This window comes from Lactuca virosa, chromosome 8 (genome assembly GCF_052849685.1).
Source record: "Lactuca virosa cultivar CGN04683 chromosome 8, Lactuca_virosa_CGN04683_v6, whole genome shotgun sequence".
Lineage (NCBI taxonomy): Eukaryota > Viridiplantae > Streptophyta > Magnoliopsida > Asterales > Asteraceae > Lactuca > Lactuca virosa.
This window is the reverse complement of record NC_136433.1, coordinates 29753546-29773611: the sequence shown is the minus strand read 5'-3', so window position 1 is coordinate 29773611 and position 20066 is coordinate 29753546.

The window sequence follows — 20066 nt, the reverse complement described above, 5'->3', positions numbered from 1 at the left end:
GAAAATGATGGTGAGGAAACACTTCCACCAAGTAGATTTGAAGCAGATGGAAAAAGGTCTAAACAATTGAGACTATGATTACGGCATCCCTTTTCATAGTTCTGAAATTGTTTAGACACACATGCATGCTATCTAAGGAAAGATGTATGATTTTGATAAAGTTTTATCAAAGCATCTAGTATCAGAAATCTTTGGTAAGAAAGTCAATAAAGTATTGATTTCTAGAAGTCCAGCTAATTTCTGAGTACATGTCAAAGCTAGTGGGAGCATAAGTGTTATGCTAATAATCATCATGTTAGTGGGAGCATGATAATTATTGTTAGTGTTGCAAGTTAGCAATGTTAATTATAGAAAACAAAAGTTTCAATTCGTGAGGCTGCAGGGATTGAAAAAGTTGTTTTGCTATAATTAAGGGAGATGATATACTTCATTTCAGTTCTAAAGGCTTAGATTGAGACCTTAATCATCCTTAGTCAAGAATATATATATATATATATATATATATATATATATATATATATATATATGAATTTCATATTGGATTGGTTCAACTTAAGGAAATTCTATATATTGCGTTCTCAAAATTCGATTATGATTACGGCATCCCTCTTCATAGTCAAATTTTGAAAACATGGCAAATAAAAATATTGTAGCAAAAGACTGGTCTAGAATCATGTCTTTATGTGATACATCATGAATCGTGTACCATTTGCTTTGGGTACAGGATCGATTGCATGTGCTATAATATTTGTCATTTCTAAATTTTTCCAAATGCCCAGAGGCATTAAGAAGGGAAAATGTCTAGAATTGGATATGACAAATGATTAAGCAATTGTCGAGGACAATCTGAGGTTTACCAAAGATTGGTTGCTCAGGGACAGTTGGAAGTATAGTGCTAATTTTGGAAGGACCATATTGACATATTCTGAAAAGAGGCATCTTTTATTCAGAAGTGATAGTCAAAATGAGAATATGGAGTTGTCTCCATAGGTAGAAGTGATTTGTGTAAGATTAGAAAACTTAATGCAAGAAGCATGTCCAAAGCAATGTACTTTGAATATGAGACTTAGTTTCCATGGAGTTGATCTCCATTGGAATACCTTATAATGACTGTTGACAAGTCTTTGTGACTTTGTACATATTCATTACAGGAGGGTCAGTGCATATAAGTTTAAAATCTAAACAGATTTCGATAAATGATAGGAATTTGAAATTCTCACATTTTTCGATAAGGATTTGGGAGTGTGAAATTAGAATCATTGAAATTATGTTCAATTGGTTTATTTCACAAAGTAAGGATCATAGACAAACATAGAGTGCATACTTGGTGTATGGCAAAGCTATTGTTTAAGAAAAACATAGTGTACATGCTTGGAGCATGGGACAACTAGTGTTTTTAATTCAAGTATAAAGTTGATAAAACCGAAACAATGAATAATGAGTAATCAGTATGGTGATAAATAAAAGTGTTTATTTATATTCATAGGGTTTGATACCATATTTGATTCATTTATTCTTGTGTTTCACTTTGCATGTTTTGACTTCCAGAATAACTAAGTCGCTCTTCCTGAATGATTAAGTTATTCAAACCATCCACAGTCGGTCATATGTTGGAAGTAGATATGAATCAAGACTGTCATGGGTTGGTTTGTAGAGGTCCATGTTGGTGGACAAAGTGGTGCTACAACACTCATGAGTGCTCATAAGTTCTGAGTATTGGATTCAACCCGCGCTCATTTGAATCACTTCATGGATTTTATCACGAGTGATCATGAGACGATAATATCTTATATTCTTCAAACCTAGAGATATGAGTTGTTACTATGAGTTGGTTATACATTGATTGCACGAAAACGCATTTGGTAACTCCATGTTATAAAACGTGCCTTTGTGTATGATTCAACAAGTAGTAGAACAAGCCATATGAGTCGAAGTTTATCCATTCCTTTTACCTTCGGGATAAAAGCGATATCTATGGGCCCCTCGATGATTTAGCGATGACACATGTGAGTGCTTGGCCAAGCCATGACTGATTTGATTTGTTCAATCAGTCAGTCATCATAAATCGAAAATCGGGAAACAACAAATGGACAGAGAGAATGATTATAATCCATGTCTCAGTCCATATGATATCTAGAATGGAGGAATATATGATCCCTTATCTAATGGACAAGTCATTGACAAGGTCAGAGTTCGACAACGGCTTTAAGAGCTACGATTGCCAGTTAGGTTTTGAAGTCATACTCAATAATAGTTTTAGACTTATCCAAGTGGGATGTAACCCATGGGTCCATGTATTAGGGTTTACATGCTTATTTTCACACACTTGTTCCAATTTTGTGAGCCAAGGACCCCTTTATATATTATGGAGGATTAGGGTTACATCCATGTAAACCCTAATACCCATGACCTTTCATTTACATAGGATCCATGGGTTAAAAGCTCCATGGACCATCCATGAAAGCTTAGCCCAACCTAAATGAACTTGGCCCATTCCATATATATAAGAGTCCATATTTAATTAGTTCTTTTTGATCACTTAATTAATTCTAAATTAATTCTTGATCAATACTAATTAAATAATATGATTCCATATTAATATATTAGAACTTATAATATATTAATATAAATCATAAATATACTATTCTCAAAAGACTATCCATATAAATTGTGCCGGTGAAGTGCAACCCAAATGGACCATGCCGGGTCGGGTCAAGTACATACCAAATATAGTTATGGACTTAGACATTAATCCAACAAGGATAACGGTTCTTCACCGTCAACTTGTTCAACTCCTGGTAGTCGATGCACATCCGGTGTGAACCATCCTTCTTCCTGACGAAGAGTATCGGCGCTCCCCACAGGGAACTGCTCGGACGAATGAACTGCTTCCCCAGCAGTTCCTGTAGCTGTGATGACAACTCCTGCATCTCTAGTGGTACCAACCGGTACGGCGCCTTGGCGATAGGGGCCGCACCTGGCACTAGGTCGATCCTAAACTCGACCTGCCTCTCCGGAGGCACTCCAGGTAACTCCACCGGAAACCCATCAGTAAACTCCCTGACCACCGGAACCTCTGAAACTGAAACCTCATCTCTGGCCTACGTATCTACCACGTACGCTAGATAACCCGCATACCTGTGCTGAATGTACTGCCGAGCCCTGGCAGCTGAACAAACCTTGATCCCAATCTGGTGCCCTCGCCATAAACGATCAGTTCTCCCCCACTTGGGGTTAGAACCACAACTCGCTGACCCTCGCAGTCGATCATCGAACCGAAATGACTAAGCCAGTCCATACCCACGATCACACATACATCCCCCATGGGAATCAGAATCAAGTCTATCGGAAAAGATACTCTGAAAATCTCCAATACGCAACCCCGATAGACTGAAGAAGCGGAAATCCCGTGTTCGTTGGCGATGGACACTCGCAGCGGACACTCTAACTCTCCCACTGGTAACCCAAACTCCCTACTAAAAGTCTAAGAGACAAACGACCGACTCGCCCCCGAGTCAAATAATACCAAAGCAGGTAAGGAGTTCACTAAAAACGTACCTAATTACAGGTACAAACATATAAGCATAAACCAAATATAATCAGTAAGATAAGGGATAGAAACATACCAGCAACCACATACGTGATGGGTTTTGAGCATTCTAACACTTCCTAAGTGTACATGCAACCCTAATAACCTTGGATCTATGTTTGTCTAATAATCATGCAAAGTTGAATTCCAAGGTTATATTCCTATCTAGCATACATGGGGAACATTTTTAACTTGAATGAAAGATAGAATAACTTACCTTGTTGTTGATTATGATCCTTGAAACCTTGTGAGCCTAGCACCCCAAGTGTGATGCCTCAAATGCTTCACACAACACCAAATGCAAAGGAGTAAACTTTGAGAGAATCTTACACTTGCAAAATCGGCTCTAGCCCTCTTGTTTCTTAGTGTCGCCGATTTTGGTGGAGAACATGTTGCTTATATAGTGTGTCACATCTAGGGTTACACCATGTAAACCCTAATGTGGCATGACTCTTCATTTCCATGACCCATGGGTTTGTAACTCCCATGGAGCCTCCATGGAGCATTCAATGGGTTTAACCCAACTTGATTATCCTTGGAGCCTTTTAGCCCACTATACAAGTTATGGATGATTTACATGATCAACCCATATATTTAATTAGTCATCTTTTGATCACTTAATTAATTCTAAATTAATTCTTGATCAAACAAATTAAATAATATTATTAATATTTTAGAACTTATAATATATTAATAAACCATAAGTGTTATTTCTCTCATTTTAGTTTATCCAATTGCATGGTGCCATGCAACCCAAATGGACCATGCCGGGTCGGGTCAAGTACATACCAGAAATAGTTATGGACTTAGACACCTTATCCAACAGTCTCCCACTTGGATAAGTCTAATAACTATAACTGCAAGTATGACTTCAGGAACCGATCAGCAATCGTAGCTCTTTCAAGGTCTCTCGGAACTGAGAAGATGATGATACGCCATTTAAGATAAGTGATCATATAATCCTCTGTTCTAGATATCAGCCGGACAAATACATGGAACAGTGTCTTACTTTGTGTCCAGCAGTTTGTTTCCCGATTTCCGATTTGTTTGACATAGAACTCAATTGAACACATCAACTTAGTTCTGACCGGGCCCGGTACATAGGTCAAAACAAAATCATCGAGGGGCCCAGATATCAGCTTCTAATCCAAGAAGGAACAAATAAACTTCGACTCATATGTTTGTTCTACTACTCATTGAATTATACACAATAGCACGTTTTATAACATCGAGTTACCAATGCGTTTTCGTACAATCAATGCATAACCAACTCATAAGTAACAAATCATATATCTAGGTTTGAAGACTTATATGATATTACCGTCTCACGATCACTCGAGATAAATTCCATGAAGTGATTCCAATGAGCGTGGGTTGAGTCCAATGCTCAGAACTTATGAGCACTCATGAGTGTTGTAGCCATGTCCAACAACTTAGACCTCTGCAACCAATAATGACAGTCTTGATTCATACCTACTTCCGACATATGACCGACTGTGGAGGTTCGAATAATATGATATACCAAACATAATTATTCTGGAAGTCAAAACATGCAAAAGAAATATAGTAAACGATCGACAAGAGATAGCAACACTTTACTCATAAATAAAACACCTTTTATTCATCATCTAATGTCAATTACACTTTACAAATTTCAAGGTTATCTAACTACTAAATCTAATATCATCCTTCAGCCCTATGCTCCGAGCATGCTGGAGATGCTTAACCCGAGTCAGTCCTTTCGTGAGGGGATCTGCTGGATTCTCATCCGATGATACCCTCTTTGCCACGAGGAGGCCTTCTTCTATTCAATGTCTGATGAAATGGTATTTTCTGTCGATGTGTCTGGATCTCCCGTGATCCCATGGTTCCTTGGCTAAGGCAACTGCACTTTCACTATCACAGAAAATTTCCATTGGCGCTTTAATAGCTGCTACAACTCCAAGGTCTCTAATGAAGTTCTTCAGCCATATCGCCTCCTTTGCTGCCTCGCTAGCTGCTATATACTCTGATTCGCAAGTTGAATCAGCCACTGTCTCTTGCTTGGAACTCTTCCAAGAAATTGCTCCTCCATTTATGGTAAAGACCCAACCTGACTGAGAGCGGAAATTATCCCTATCAGTCTGAAAGCTAGCATCACTATACCCTACAACTCTCAAGTCTTCACTCCCACCGAGGGTAAGGACCCAGTCCTTAGTCCTCCGTAGGTACTTGAGGATATTCTTTACCGCAGTCCAGTGTGCCTTGCCAGGGTTCCCCTGATACCTGCTAACCTTGCTCAAAGCAAAGGCTGCATCAGGTCAAGTACACGTCATAGCATACATGATCGATCCTACAGCCGAAGCATAAGGTATTCGACTCATTTCTGCTATCTCACCTCAGTACTAGGGCTTTGTGTCTTACTCAATCTGGCATTACTCTGGATGGGTAACTCTCCTTTCTTGGAGTCCTGCATGCCTAATCTCTTCAGCACCTTATCCAAGTAAGTACTCTGACTAAGTCCAATTAGTCTTTTACTCCTGTCTCTCAAGATCCTTATTCCTAGAATATAGGCAGCTTCTCCTAGGTCCTTCATAGAGAAACACTTCCCAAGCCAGGACTTAACTTCCTGCAGAGTTGGGATGTCATTTCCTATGAGTAGTATGTCATCCACATACAATACCAAAAAGCTAACTATACTCCCACTAGCCTTGACATATACACAAGATTCATCTTCACTCCTAGAAAAGCCAAATTCCTTGACTTTCTCATCAAAGCAAAGATTCCATCTGCGAGGTGCTTGCTTTAACCCATAAATGGATTTCTCAAGCTTACACACTCTATTAGGGTACTATGTGTTGACAAAACCCTCTGGCTGACTCATGTAAACATCCTCAGCCAACTTTCCATTAAGGAAAGCGGTTTTGACATCCATTTGCCATATTTCATAGTCATGAAATGCGGCTGTGGCTAACAGAACCCTAATAGACTTAATCTTGGCCACTGGAGAAAAGGTCTCATCATAATCAACTCCCGGAGTTTGTGAGAAACCCTTTGCAACCAGTCGTGCCTTATAAGTGTGTACATTACCATCCATGTCGGTCTTCTTCTTGAAGATCCATTTGCACCCTACAGTCTTACGACCTGGTACATTCTCAACCAAGTTCCAAACTTGATTGTCATACATGGACTGTATCTCGCTGTCCATTGCCTCTTTCCACTTGGCTGACTCGGGGCCTGCCATGGCTTCCGCGTAACTGTTAGGTTCATCCAGACCTATCAGTGTCTCATCACTGATAAGTGTATCACCTTCCGCAGTAATATGGAATCCATAGTAATGCTCAGGTGCATTCCTAACCCTTGTGGAACGCCTCAGAGGTACAGACTTGTCAATTGGCTCAACAGAAGTTTCCTCCTCAAGTTGAGTGCTAGGGTTTGAAGTTCCTTCACCACTTGACTCTTGAATTTCTTCAAGGTCAACTTGCCTCCCACTGTCTCCTTGGCTTATGAACTCTCTCTCTCTCTCGAAAGAAAGCCCTCCTAGCTACAAAGACCACATTCTCACTAGGTCTGTAGAATAGGTAACCAAAGGATTTCTGTGGGTAGCCGATGAAAATACACCTCTCACTTCGAGGTTCGAGCTTATCATGAGTCTCACGTCTCACGAAAGCCTCGCAACCCCAAATCTTAATGTGGTCTAGTTTGGGTACTTTACCAGTCCACATCTCATGAGGAGTTTTGGCAACTTTCTTTGTGGGAACTAGATTAAGGATATGGGCGGCAGTCTCTAAGGCATACCCCCAAAATGAGATTGGTAGCGAAGCTCGACTCATCATGGAACGAACCATATCCAACAAGGTTCGATTACGCCTCTCAACTACACCATTCAACTGCGGTGTCCTGGGAGGTGTCAATTGTGAGACAATCCCACATTCCCTAAGATAGTCGAGGAACTCTGAACTAAGATACTCACCACCTCGATCGGATCGAAGCATCTTAATGTTCCTGCCCAATTGATTCTCGACTTCCTGTTTAAACTCTTTAAACCTCTCAAAAGTCTCTGACTTATGCTTGATTAAGTAGACATATCCATATCTATTGTAATCATCAGTAAAGGTCAAATAATAACGATTAGCATCCCTTGTGGCATGTTTGAAGGGCCCACACACATCCGTGTGTATAAGATCCAACAAACCTTCACCCCTCTCACAAGAACCTGTGAAGGGTGACTTTGTCATTTTTCCAAGTAAGCATGATTCACAACTATCATCTGACTTTAGGTCAAATGACTCCAAGACTCCATCCTTTTGGAGTTGGCCTATGCGTTTCTTGCTTATATGTCCAAGACGACAATGCCATAATGATGCTTTATCCAAGTTATTATCATCAACAGAATCAATACACAATACATTATTTCCTAAGTTATCAACCACAGATACAGTTTCATACACACCATCACAAGGTAATGCTTTAAAATAAAGAACATTATTAAAGAAAGCATTAATCGAACCAACTTCATTATCAAATGAAAAGGTGAAACCTTGTTTATACAATGCATGAAAGGAAATAATATTTCTTGCCATTTCTGGCGAATAACAACATTTATTCAAATCTAAACTAAACCCACTACTTAGCGATAAAGTATAAACTCCAATCTTGGTGACAGGTAAAGCTTTCCTATTCCCCATGATTAAGTTTATTCTTCCATGCTCCACATTCTCACTTCTTCTTAGTCCCTGCAAATCAGAACAGATATGAATACCACAACCGGTATCAAGGACCCAAGAGTTAGAATGGGGTGAGTTATTAGATAAGATAGTGTAAATACCTGCATGGTTGGGTTTAACTTTCCCATCCTTCACATCTTGCTGGTACTTTGGGCAGTTCCGCTTCCAATGTGACTTTTCATGGCAATAGAAGCATTCAGCCTCTTTAGGGTCAGAAGAAGGAGTGACAAAACCTTTCTTGGTTCCACTTGAAGAAGAGCCATCAAGGGTCCTAGCCTTGGTACCCTTCGAAGAGCTCTTCCTCTTCTTCCCTCTACCTTTCCCGATTGCCAAAACCGGGGCGGAGTTTGGAGTAGGAGTGTTAACAACCGACTTACCCTTAAGACCTGTTTCTGCGGTCTTGAGGAGTCCCTGAAGTTTGCTGATTGTGACCTCTTCCTTATTCATGTGATATGTCATGCGGAATTGATCATAGCACGATGGTAAGGAGTGCAAAATGATATCTATTGCAAGCTCCTCAGGGAAGTTCATATTAAGCTTCAGCAACCGATCCACATACCTTTGCATTTTCTGCATGTGGCTCGTGACGGATTCCCCGTCCTTCATCATGGTTGTTATGATAGAGCATATGATTTCATACCTCTCTTGTCGTGCACTTTGATGGTATCTTTCCATCAGATCTTGGTGCATTTCAAAAGGGTAGAAGTCCTCATAGGACTTTTGGAGTTCCGCTGTCATGGTGGCCAACATGATGCATGCCACTTTTGTAGCATCCCTTTCATGTGCCCGGAAGTCAGCGATCTCCTGGGGAGTTGCAGTGGTCTCATCAATCTCCTTAAGCTCCTTGTCAAGGACATATTCTTTGTCCTCGTAGCGGGTAATCATCCTGATGTTTCTGATCCATTCATTGAAGTTGGATCCATCAAAAGTGACTTTCCCACACAAGTTCATAAGGGTAAAGGAGCCATTAGGATTAGAGCCAGAAGCAGCATTGTTTGAAGACATCTGAAAGAAGAGAACAAGATTAGTTTAGATATTAAGAGAGTCCTTAATAAAACACCCAAATGTAATATTAAGGCTAGGATCCAATCACAATATATTATAACTTAGAAGAGGTATGCCGTAATCCAAGCTATAACATATTTGAAAGGTAGGTGAATGACGATTCACCAATTTCCACCATGAAAAACGAAATATAAATATTAGGTTTTTAATTGGTTCTTAGAAATTCCTAGATTCTTTTGAGATTCAATGAACTTTTCAAAGGCATGTTTCAATCTCGAGTGTGCCCTCCAAGTTTTGTGACTGGGATACCGAGGATCACAAAACGAGGTGTGAAGTAACCATGCAAATCACTTGGTACCCTCAAGGTTTATCACTCAATCGATGTGCCGGTAAACCACACACGCTCCACCGATGCTATGGTAAACCTTAAGTCACCCTTTACCTACCTTGTTAAGTCTAAGTTAGTGTGCCGGTTAACCACACACGCTCCACCAACGACTTAAACAAAGTGTAAAGTGTAATTTCATGGATTAGCACCTTATTCACATTTTCCTAAAGTAACTAAGATTGAGAATTTAATAAAAACATTTAGTTACTTTATAATATTCATCATACTTTTAATGAGAATTTATAAGTCCTTGTCTTACCCGTTCGGCTAACGACCCTCCACCGATCAAGGAAGCGGTGGGTGAGAGTGGACACCTATTAAGTTGCCATTTTATAGGCAACAACCTTATACCCCCCTTATAGACTGGCTTTGTGAATGAGGCGTACTAGCGGTAAGACGACTTGACGTTATACATATATATATTAGTAACTTATAATATTATAAAGTATAAGGGTTGAATTTTAACTTTTAAAATTCTAAGGGTTGGAACTAAAGTTTTAATCAAGACTTTACATGTTCCAAAACTTGAGGGCAAGTTTTGTAAACTTCCAAAACTTTTCATTTCTTATAACTTATGAATTAATTGAGTAATAAAAATGAAGACTCTTCATTTTTATAACTCTTGTGTTCTTTTAATGGCTTTAATAAAAGTGAGACTTTTGGTTTTCCATAACTTGAGGACAAGTTATGGACTCCATTAAAACACATTATGATCATGAATTAAACTACCATGAAGGTTACAAACAATTCCTATGATCATCTAATCTTCATAAGTTCAAGAACATGAATATGAACACTTTCAAGAATCAAAAATTACACTTAAAAAAAACTTGTTCGCACAAAAAAAAACAACAAACGAGCCAGGCTCTGATACCACTGATGGGTTTTGAGCATTCTAGCACTTCCTAAGTGTACATGCAACCCTAATAACCTTGGATCTATGTTTGTCTAATAGTCATGCAAAGTTGAATTCCAAGGTTATATTCCTATCTAGCATACATGGGGAACATTTTTAACTTGAATGAAAGATAGAATAACTTACCTTGTTGTTGATTATGATCCTTGAAACCTTGTGAGCCTAGCACCCCAAGTGTGATGCCTCAAATGCTTCACACAACACCAAATGCAAAGGAGTAAACTTTGAGAGAATCTTACACTTGCAAAATCGGCTCTAGCCCTCTTGTTTCTTAGTGTCGCTGATTTTGGTAGAGAACATGTTGCTTATATAGTGTGTCACATCTAGGGTTACACCATGTAAACCCTAATGTGGCATGACTCTTCATTTCCATGACCCATGGGTTTGTAACTTCCATGGAGCCTCCATGGAGCATTCAATGGGTTTAACCCAACTTGATTATCCATGGAGCCTTTTAGCCCACTATACAAGTTATGGATGATTTACATGATCAACCCATATATTTAATTAGTCATCTTTTGATCACTTAATTAATTCTAAATTAATTCTTGATTAAACTAATTAAATAATATTATTAATATATTAGAACTTATAATATATTAATAAACCATAAGTGTTATTTCTCTCATTTTAGTTTATCCAATTGCATGGTGCCATGCAACCCAAATGGACCATGTCGGGTCGGGTCAAGTACATACCAGAAATAGTTATGGACTTAGACACCTTATCCAACAATCCGGTGCTGCTCTGGCATCCTCTATTGTAAGTTGGAAGGCGCGTCCCTGGGCCCTCGGGGGCGCTGCTCGACCCTGACTCCCGTCAGTAATCCTCAGTGTAGCCGGTGTTGGAGCCTGCGCTGGCCTGGCTGCGGGCTGTGGACAGTTGGTCTTCACATGACCAACCTGATGACAGTGGTAGCAGATCCTCATATCCTGAACCGGGGTCGTTTGACGACAATACTTCGTATAATGCCCCTCCCTTCCGCATTTGTGGCACACACTGCTAAATCTACAAACCCCCGAGTGACCCTACCCGCACTTGCAACAACTGCGACCCTGCTGTCCCCCTGATCTGGAATCAACGGTCTTAGACCGCTTCGGCGCCGGCTGTGCCTGTGTCGGGGCCCGACCCTGTGCTCTCAGCTGTAGCTCAATCTCAAGCTCACGCCGCCTAGCAGCCTCCTGTTAATCCAGAAGTGTATCACAACACTGGGACGCCACAAACTCTCGAATATCAGTCTTGAGCATGCTCAGATAACGAGTCATCTGAGCTTGCTCAGAAGAAAACTCTGGGGAGAACATTGCCCTCTCAGTGAACATGCGGGTGATATCCGTCACCGTCTCGCCATCCTGTCTTAGATCCAGAAACTCCTGAGCTAACCGTTCCCGCTCGACTCGTGGAATATAGCGAGCGTGGAACATATCCCTGAACTGCTCCCAAGTAACCACAGCTCTCTGATCATCGGTGTAAGACCCAATCATCAACCTCCACCAGTCCTTTGCCCCAGACCTCAACAGGTTCAGGGCACATCTGACCTTTTGGTGAGTAGGACATGAACATGTGAAGAAGCACCCCTCCATATCAGATAACCACCTCATAGCATTGATAGGATCCTGAGTCCCATCAAAAGTAGGGGGCTTCATGTTGGCGAAGTCCCGATACTGAAAAGCCCGACCGGCTCCCAACCATGCCGCCGATACAGTTGTTGTGGCTGCTGTGGCAGCCGTCTCAATGAGGGCTGCATATCTCCCGAATCATAGCAGCAACCCCGTCATGCAGGATCTCTGGCGCCTCAATAGACCCAAACATCTCCGGTAACTGAGCCCGGAACATAGCAGCAACCCCATCATGCAGGATCTCCGGGATCCTGTCGTCCATCTCATCTGGCCTCATCCGGCCGATAGTCTCGGGCGCTGTCGACGCCTCCTGTCCGCCCTCTCCTGATCCTTGCCCGGATCCAGTCACGAATCGACGTGTAACCACCATACTGAAAACATACCAAAAAGATATCAGATATTCCACATAACAATCCGGGAACCAACTCCCAACTAAAACCCTAGGGGTTGTGACTTCCTTGCTACGCGTATGGGTCCTGTGCTTTCAGTAGTACGGGCCCATACTACCTTCCACACCTACCCATATTTGTCCCAAGTATCATCACAACACCCTAAAACTATACATAAGCATGGCACGCGCTCAATCCTCACTCCTAGAGGAAGGCTAAATATCTCATAACCGGTGGACTCATCCCAAACCACCTAACCATCCATGAAACTTCCACCAACCCTGCAGCACTCGTGTATGCTAGCCATACATAACGTTGGACCCTATAGACTTTCGAATACCTGATCCTACCCTAAGCCCTTCATCAAACAAGAACAGGAAATAAGGCCAAACCAAACATTCTCATGCTATAAGATCTTAATTATGTACAGCCGAAATGCATACACTAAGCAACTACAATAATGATGTCAATTTCATATAAGGAAAACCCTAGGCTACCAGGCATCATATAATCAGGAAATTCTATCATGCGATCCCTAAAGATCCCTAGCCTAGTACTAGCATTATGTTCTCACATATCACATAATCAAATAATCCGTAAGGTATTTTGGGGTCTATTCGCGAGCTCCGGCTGATAGTACACTTGCATCCTCCTTTATTTTTTTGAAAACATTTTAAGAAAATCGTTTTAAAATCTTGTCCTCAGTTTGAGACTGGAGACACGCGAGTGTTTCCTCCAATTCACTCAAACCAAGGCTCTGATACCAACTTGTAACACCCATAAAAATCATGCCAAATTTAAACTTTTAAAACATTTCAAAACCCATGATTATTACAAAACTTGTTTCAAAATAGTATATACTCGGAGTATCCCAGAATCAAAACATAAAATCATAAAGTGTGAGGAGCGGTACGATCACGCCTTCGCCTTCCCGCGATCGTCTGAAGTACCTGAAACAATAATCGATAAATGTAAGCTCGAAGGCTTAGTGAGTTACCCCCAAAATACCAACGCCATACAGATATAACCATATCATATAAACATATAAGCAAACAACATGCATAATGAGCCTTCAGCCTGACTGGACCGCCTTGCAGGCCTTCAGCCTATCTGGACCGCTCTCCGAGCCTTCGGCACGTCTGGACCGCCTCGCAGGGCCTCCAGCCTATTCGGACCGCTCGTCGGGCTTTCGATCTGACTAACATGCCCTCCTGGGCCTGTAGTCTATCCGGACCGCCCTGGGTATGTTGGCCTTCAGCACAAAGCAGGTCCGCCTCAACCCAACCCCAATCAAACAAACATGTGCACATAATATCATACGCTAGCATATATAACAGTCAAACCGATCTAACAGATCATCAATCATAGCAACATCCTATAACCAGGATACAGACCTAACCGGTCACTAACATAGCATCATCCTATATACTAGGATACAGACCTAACCAGGTCACTAAGAATATCACCATCCTAACTACCAGGATGTAAATCAATAAGCATATCATGCAATAACCCCGGATACAAATTCGATAAGGGCCGACATTGGTGCCTTAGACCCTGTTGATATAGTGAGGATAACCCACCTCTCAACTGACGATTCGAAGTGATAAGCTCAAAATCTCGAACCACAGCCACGAACTCCACCACCTATATTTACCATAAAATCATTTCCATAAATTTCCAATTTACCAAAATACCCCAGAAGTCAACTAGTCAATCCTTGGTCAAAGTCAAGGTCAACGGTCAAGGTCAACGGTCCATGTTGACCCGAATTGTCGAGTGCAGTTCACCGACTCGTCGAGTCCTTCCTGAACTCTAGAAGTCATGAAATCCCCGATTGACTCGTCGAGTTTCCCTACAACTCACCAAGTTCATGCATGTCCAAATATCAGGAAAACCCTAGCTGACTCGCCGAGTCACCCTACCGACTCGTCGAGTCCATGCAGAAATCCTTTCACGACAATCTTCATTAGACTCGCTGAGTTGTCCATGCAACTCGTCGAGTCCCTTCAGTCCTTTCTCCATCCAGACGATTTTTAAGCCACTTTAAAGCTCCATAATGAAGATATAAGCTCTTAAGGCATACTTCTTACGTAAAGTTGCAAACTTTACGTACATGCAATGTGATAATAGCCCAAATCAAGCTAAAGAAAGGTTCTAAGGGATGAAGAAGGTATTAACTCACTAAAGGCTGAAAGTTTATGATCTTACAGACCAAGATAAGCCTAGATCTGAAGTTGCAAATTCAGATCACGCCTAATACCCAAAATAACATATCAACATTGCCAAAGTGGCCCTAATCTCATACATGCATGGATCTAGATAGAAGAAGGTCAAGGTAACAACTTGTTACCTCAAAAACGGTGCTAAGATGAAGAAGAACTCGGATCTACAGCCTTCCTCTTGTTCCAAGCTTGAGTACTTCAAGATCTTCTTTCCACACTTCACCACAAGGCTTAATATCACACAAAAAGAGAGAAAAACGGCGATTTATGGTTTCTGGACTCACAAGGGGCTGTAAGGGGTGACTAAGGGGGCAAAGGATCCTTTAAATAGGGTGCAAAACCTCGGGGATTAGGGTTTCTCATTCCAGCTCCAACTCGCCGAGTCCGTCCTCCGACTCGCCGGGTCGGTCACTTAAAACCCACGAACAGAACCGTTCCTACTCGACGAGTCGGGGCATCCAACTCGTCGAGTCGACTTTTAGAATTGGAAATATAAGACTGAAAGTTTATACCTGAGAGTCGGGGTGTTACAGGTAACATCTTCAAATGAGAAAGGGGTCGTGGCATTAGAGGTGTATTTGATTGATTTTTGAATTGTAATTGGGATGTATGTGCTAATCATGGTACTATTCAGACCTATTTATTACTCTTAAGTAGTGGTGGACCTAGAACAAAATGTCAATGGTAGGTAATTAGGGGTAACACACCGGAAAATTGCACTATGTCGGAAATTCTTCAAAAAAAATTCAATTGCACCAAAAAATTTAAGGATTAGCACGTGTTACCCCGGGCTCCCACTAAGGTCCGTCATTGGTCTTAATAGGTCCAAAATTGGGAAAATGTTTGGTTGAATCTTAAGGGTTGATGAGACGGATTTTTTTCTCATAAATTTTATATTTTAGGGTATCTTTAGCACGGTTTAAACATAATAAGAAGCAAATCAGAAACTTTTTCATAGTTTTAATAATGCGGATGTTTAAGGTGCTAATGTAGGGAAAAACTAATCTACCTCAACATCCTTATTTTCCGGTGTTATGTGCCACTCCTAGCGAGTTTTTTATGTCGTATTCGGCATCCTATCGAACAAAGTTCTACCACAAATCTACCTCAACATCCTTATTTCTAGACCATCTCAATAAGAGGCTAATGTCTCTTAAAAGATATAAGCTCTCCTACCCTACTGCATAGATCATGTGATAGAAGCCAATTAGAGGAGGCTAGTCTCCCAAGAAACTAAGAAAAGAAGAGCCACGTTTTGAAACATTTTTCTGATATAATTCATAATACTCAAATGGAACAATACATGAATGAATTAAATAAACAAAGACTCCTAAAGTTAGCTAAAATTGAGGAATTGTAAATCGTGGCCTACCGGTGGTGCTTTACTGGAACATAAAATAAGGGATAACTTGAAAGCAACTTAACATCATGGCAAGAGAATAGGTCAATAACTAAATTGTATCGTATCAATACTCCGCCCCTGAAAAAATGGCCTTGTCCTCAAGGCCGATTCATGCCGATTTCTGGTAGCAATCGGGTCGTACTCGTGGACGGAAGGATCTGGACATGGAGGCGGCCTTAGCTATGACAAGAGATCCGTATCAATTTGTCTCCGCTTAAAAAGGACCCCGTTCTCGAGGCCCGCTGAGTATTTTTGGAACTGTTTTCGGTCGTTTTTTTTGCCGGAATTGTTTTCGGTAGTGTTATGTAGGTAGTTTTCGGGGGTGGCATAATCGATGATAGGAATTGTTGTTGTGGTGAAAGTGCCGTGATTAATGATGGTGGCTGTTGCGACGATAGAAGTTGTTGTTGGGTTGACATGGACGATTGCAATGGTTTTGGAGGCGGCAGTGACAGTAACGACTGTTGTGGCGGCAGTAGTGGCGGTGTGGATGTCGGCGACAACGGCCTTGCTTGCTGATTCGGTGGTGGATGCAGGATGAGTTTGGCCATGGTCTCGGTTTGAATGCCGATGAGGGTGTTGACGGTGACCATTTGTGTGATAATTTCATCAAGAAGGCGGACATTAGCGGTGGAAATAGCGATGAGTGTAGAGAGTTTCTCGCGGATACTTGGTGGTGTGACATCGGTGGACGGATCGCGACCGGAAGGCATGATGAACGGGAACGAAAGCACCATTGATAGAAGCCAATTAGAGGAGGCTAGTCTCCCAAGAAACTAAGAAAAGAAGAGACACGTTTGGAACATTTTCAGATATCATTCATACCTCTAATTGAACATCAACTTGGAAATAAATATGAGAATTACCACTACTCTATAAATCAGGAAATAATGCATGCATGAAGGAAACGTGAGCTATTCTAATGCAGTTAATGCTTGGAGTGGAAGACTAGCTCAACAATTGACTGAGTCAGCCTTCATTGATGTTGGGTGAGGCCATGGGGGTGGTCTAGAATACCATCTTAGACACGTATCAATTCCTCCATCCTTCAAATGGACCTTGTCCTCAAGGTCCTGCATACGCATACGGGTGCATACAACAACGGGATCGGGAAACTATGGTTTGAACGGTTGAAAAGTGACGGGTCGGAATTGCCTGGTTGTTACTTTCGATGGCGGCGGTTGCGGTAACAGTGGAAGTGGGTGTTGTGTTGACATGAGCAATGGCAATGGTTTTGGAGGCGGCAGTGGCGGTGGCGATAACGACCATTGTCGCAGTGGCAGTGGCGGTGTGGATAGCGTTGTTGTTGGCAATCGCGGTGGCGGAGACGGCGTTGGTGATGTCGACGGCGACCTTGGGTGCTGATTCGGTGGTGGAAGCGGAGGTGGAGGCGGGATCATTTTGGCCATGGTCCCGGTTTGAATGTCGATGAGGGTGTTGACAGTGACCATTTGTGTCATAATTGCATCAAGACGGCGGACATTAGCGGTGGAAATAACGATGAGTGTGGAGAGTTGCTCGCGGATACTTGGCGGTGTGACATCGGTGGACGGATCGCGACCGGAAGGCATGATGAACGGGAATGAAAGCACCATTGATAGAAGCCAATTAAAGGAGGCTAGTCTCCCAAGAAACTAAGAAAAGAAGAGCCACGTTTTGAAACATTTTTCCGATATCATTCATAATACTCAAATGGAACAATACATGAATTAAATAAACAAAGACTCCTAAAGTTAGTTAAAATTGAGGAATTGTAAATCGTGGCCTACTCGTGGTGTTTTACTGGAACATAAAATAAGGGATAACTTGAAAGCAACTTAACATCATGGCAAGAGAATAGGTCAATAACTAAACTGTATCGTATCATCATGTGATCTTAATTTGATCACCAAACATTATAAATTAAAGATCAAAAGAGGAAGAATGTGCCTATTTAGCCCTACACTCAACAAATTGATACCAACTTTGTTGTAGTGATTATGGGACCATTTTGGCATCTAGCTTGAGATAGAAGGGCATAAATTACTCACGCATTAAGTTTGTTGCGTCATATTAATTGTTCTTTATAGATCAAATTTGTCCTCTTGAAATGTCATTACTATTAATAAATACAACTTTCGAACAAAGTTTTTATAATAGTTATTAAAACGATTTAGTTTTAGGTCAAACGTATTTAAACATAATAGTCGATATATCCTTTTGTTTGGAATATACCATTCTTGCAAAAAATAATGTTCTTTTTCAATTTTGCATACTAACGGTCTTCATTTATTATTAAAAACAAAAATAATTGTTGAAGAAGTTAGTAAAAAATTTAAGGTAAATCTCCAGAAAAGTCTTAAAATTTTAGTCTAATTTATGAAAAAGTCTCAAACTAAATTTTGTTTATAAAAAAGCACAAAATACCGGCTAAAACTTCGAAAAAAACCCTTTTTGGCCGGTTTCGTAGATTTAGCCGGTATTCTATCATTTTTCGTTAGTTTGCTCAAAATATTAAGACTTTTTGAAAATTACCTAATAACCAAAATATTAGGACTTTTCTGACAATTATTATGGAATTAATGGATATTATTATTAACAAGTCATTTATAAACATAACAAATATTATTATTATAAACAAATGAAATACATTTGTTTCTAATTTCTAGGAATAAAATGGTCGACTAGGTCTATTGTTTGTTGACCACTTCAAACTCCTTATGTTCCTCCTATGTATCGTTGTGGGTGTCATAGTGAGATGTACTATGTACGTTTCTTCAATTAAATAAAAGATTTGATAATATTTATTAATACACAATCAATAAGTGTCTACTTTCTATTAGGTGTGACGCTATAGGATCACATGTTATTAGAAAATATCATTACATAATTATTCTTGAACATATAGATCTTCCATTATGTTCTTTAACCTAAATATCACCTAACCTCCATGCATTATTCGGTAACAACCATCAAATTACACACATAGTGAAAAATAAACTTTGAATTACAATTTATATAGATAATCACCCTATACTTGTTTCCATATAAACTATCATTCACGATTCCCTTTTTCACATTTGATAGATGTGTGTTAGCCTACGGTTGTTGCCGTGTGAGGTATGGATGTTGAGTGGTAGTTAGGTTAAACAACATAAGAGGAACACCAACATTAGAGGAACACTCACTGAGTACATCTCACCATCATACTCACAACGATGCATAGGAGGAACATAGAGTTTGATGTGGTCAATAAACAATAGAGGAGTACTTAGACTACCAATTTATTCCTAGAAATTAGCAACAAGTGTATTTCCTTTTTTATAATAGAAATATTTGTTATGTTTATAAATGATTTGTTAATAATAATATCCATTAATTCCATGGTAATTTTCAGAAAAGTCTCAATATTTTGGTTATCAGGTAGTTTCCGGAAAAGTCCCAAAATTTTAAGCAAACTAATGAAAAAAGACAGAATACCGGCTAAATCTACGAAACCGGCCGAAAAGGGTTTTTTCGAAGTTTTAACCGGTATTCTTTGCTTTTCTGTAAACAAAATTTAGTTTGGGACTTTATCATAAATTCGACTAAAAGTTTAGGACTTTTCTAGAGATTTCCCAAAAATTAAAACTAAAACTTCACAATTTTACTTGATCAAAAAATTTGTTACCGTTGTATTAAAATTGGGTATGTATTATCTTTAAAATAATAAGTATCTGCCATAGATAATTTTGGTGTGTTGTATTCTTTTAGGGAAATAATTTTTGTAGGGTAATAATCATTAATTTTTATATTTATTTAGTCATTTTCGTCTTACATGATTTACCATTTAACTTATATTTGTTGCTCTG